Source organism: Etheostoma cragini, chromosome 6 (assembly GCF_013103735.1).
Source record: "Etheostoma cragini isolate CJK2018 chromosome 6, CSU_Ecrag_1.0, whole genome shotgun sequence".
Lineage (NCBI taxonomy): Eukaryota > Metazoa > Chordata > Actinopteri > Perciformes > Percidae > Etheostoma > Etheostoma cragini.
This window is the reverse complement of record NC_048412.1, coordinates 28,245,478-28,248,837: the sequence shown is the minus strand read 5'-3', so window position 1 is coordinate 28,248,837 and position 3,360 is coordinate 28,245,478. Positions and strand designations below refer to the sequence as shown.

At 43.8% G+C, this 3,360-nt stretch overlaps 1 protein-coding gene across 1 annotated transcript in view; it reads left to right on the top strand.

Annotated features, from left to right (window-relative positions):
* The window catches only part of LOC117945926 (cadherin-16-like), a 33,506-nt gene that overhangs the window by 1,828 nt on the left and 28,318 nt on the right, over positions 1-3,360 (top strand). The window lies entirely within an intron of this gene.

Genomic DNA, 3,360 nt, shown 5'->3' with positions numbered 1-3,360 from the left:
GTTAAGGTTAGGGTTAGGGGCTAGGGAATGCATTATGTCAATGACTGGTCCCCACAAAGATAGCCAGACACGACTGTGCGTGTGTGTGTGCGTGTGTGTGTCCTGTCTTTCGTCTGCTCTGGCTTGTGGTTGATCTTTGATTTGCGGGAACGAGGCCGGAGCTGCACAGGAAGCAGTTGTGCAGCACGCTGGCCTCTGATTGGTCCTCTGGCTCGCCACATTCCCTTCCTCCCTTGTCATTCTGAGAGTCGGGGGCGGGTCAAATGTATGTGTTGGTACAAAGCCCATGTTGCTACTTAGCGCTGGGCTATATGTCGATATTAAATCGATATCGTGATATGAGACTACATATCGTCTTAGATTTTGGATATCGTAACATCGTAATATGACATAAGTGTCATTTCCTTGGTTTTAAAGGCTGCATTACAGTAACGTGATGTCATTTTCCTGAACTCACCACACTGTTGTAGCTGTTCTATTATTAGCCTTTACAGTCATTTCAGAAACGTCGTAGCTATCTATGGTTGTTTGAATGCTAACGTTAGCTTAAAACACCATTCAGCTGACAGCCTTGGTTGTGTTTGATGCTAACTTGTAGCTAAGCTAGCAGTGAACCAACTTGGTTAAGTAGCTCCATTTTTACTGTGTTGACGTTACAGAAGTCTCTCGTTAGCACCTCGGAGGCTACTTGTCGCAAAGTGACGCATGCACGACTCGCATCAGCACTCGACTCACATGGGGGGGGGGGGGGGGGGGGGGGGGGGGGGTGTAAAGTAAACATTTGTCTGTAAGTCAACAGTCTGTAGCTGCCACAGCCTCGTGGTGCATTCAAAGTTATAGTAAAATACCCTTTTCCCATCCAGTGTTTTTTTTTTTTTTTTTTTTTCATTTAACAGGAATTTACTGGTGACATAAGTTATATTTAATACATCTTTTAATAAATTATTTAATTTTGAACCTGTGGCCTTAACAATAGCTGCTTTTCCTTTTAAAAAATTATATATATATATATGTATAGTTGCAGTATTTATGTATTACATTAGTACACAGTATTCATCTCATTGTTCATCAGTAAATGCTGCACAGGATGTTTAAAGTTGTGGTTTTGTTGTGTAGACTTCAGTTGAGTTGTGGCATGAAAGTCAGAACACACACACACACACACACACACACACACACACACACACATAAACACACACACACACATAAACACATAAACACACATGCACTTTTGCACAGCGTCCTCCACACACACTTCACCTTCCATGTATAATAAATTACACAGATGTGAGACACACACACACACACAGACACACAGACACACACACACAGACACACGCACACACAGATCTCTCTCTCTGGCCGGTCATCTGTCTTTGCAGATGGCAGCGACTCCTCTGAGTCCTTGGCATTTAACGTACAAGACACACACACACACACACACGAACACACACACACACACACACACACGTGTTTTTCCTCTTGTTTACGTGTGTAGGCCGTGACTTCGGGCAGCTCTCCTCCCGTGTGTGTCTGCGTGTCCTCGTCTCCTTCTCTTATTTAAACCTTGTGTGATTAATGAGATGTGTTTGAACGAGAGGCAGAAACCGACATTTAGGACAATTTTTGCTCGTTGGTTACGAGTCGGTCGGATTTTGGGGATTTTGGGGATTTTGGGGTGAAGTGGCAGAAGGTTTCATTTCATTTATTACATTATGATCTCATTTGGGCGGGTTCGCGTTGACGCCGCCCTTTGTCGAACGCACCTAAGCACTGGAAACGCCACGTTTTTGTTGCTCTTTGCAAAGATTTTCATGTAGTTTTTGTTGTTTTTGACGTTTCTGCTCACTATTTTCAAACAAAAATTTCATTGTCAATTTCTTTTGACATTTTATCGACGTTTCTGGCGCTATTTTCATTGTTTTAGACACTTTTCCCCCAACGCTTTGTCACTTTTTCCAACGTTTTTGACGCTTTCTTCTGGTGTTTTGGCCTGAACCCTTAGCCTGGGACTCAGATGGACCTCTTCTTCTTCTTCACTATCCCATTAACTGTAGCCAACGGGCTCATTTGCATATTTAAATGAGATTTAAAAGCGTTCCTGTCGGGCTGAAATGAGCGCAGCCGGCTGCTCACCGACGCGTCTGTTCCCTCGTTAAACTGCAGCTTCACGCTTTACTGTTATTTATTGTTTTGGCACGAGCACACACACACACACACACACATACACACACGCAAACACACACCCTGTTACACAAACATGGCTCTGGTCTGTCAGGCTTTCCACAGATCTTCTGCTTGGCAGCCCTGAGGTCTTAAACACACACACACACAGACACACACACACACACATATACACACACACATACACACACACACACATACACACACACATACACACATATACACACACAACGGTTCTATTGTCTTTATTTCTGGATTTACCCTGAGGCCTGAAGCCACCCTGTGTGTGTGTGTGTCTGTGTGTGTCTGTGTGTGTGTGTGTGTGTGTGTGTGTGTCCTTCAGGCTCTGCAGTGTTTGTGTGTTTGTTAGTGTCACATACATTGATCACAACAGTGAAAGTATGCGTGTTAGTCTGTTGGGGTGTGTGTGTGTGTGTGTGTGTGTGTGTGTGTGTGTGTGTGTGTGTGTGTGGCTGCAGGATAAATGATTGTGACCACTCGCTGAAGCCCCCCCACAATGACCAACAAAGCAACAGCACACACATTAATGATCGTCCACATTCATCACATTTAAGCACCAACGGTTTTAGATCAAACAAAACCCGGCAGCAGGAAGTCTCTTTATATAGACCTTAGTGGTCCCTAATACTGTATCTGAAGTCTCTTTATATAGACCTTAGTGGTCCCTAATACTGTATCTGAAGTCTCTTTATATAGACCTTAGTGGTCCCTAATACTGTGTCTGAAGTCTCTTTTATATAGACCTTAGTGGTCCCTAATACTGTATCTGAAGTCTCTTTATATAGACCTTAGTGGTCCCTAATACTGTATCTGAAGTCTCTTTTATATAGACCTTAGTGGTCCCCTAATACTGTATCTGAAGTCTCTTTATATAGACCTTAGTGGTCCCCTAATACTGTATGTATGTACCGTACTCATGACCTCATAAGGGGCCTTTGCAGCGGCCCGGGGTTCAAATCCGACCTGCGGCCCTGTCCTCCCCCATCTCTCTCCCCCTTCCCTCTCTGTCCACTGTCACTCTGAAATAAAGGGGAAAAAGCTTCAAAATAAAAGAAAATCCAAGTTATGGTCATCGTTAATTTAAGTGTATGGTTAACTCCTACTAGCGTCTAGTTACATCTGCGTAGAAAAACAAAGATAACAGCGACCGCCCCC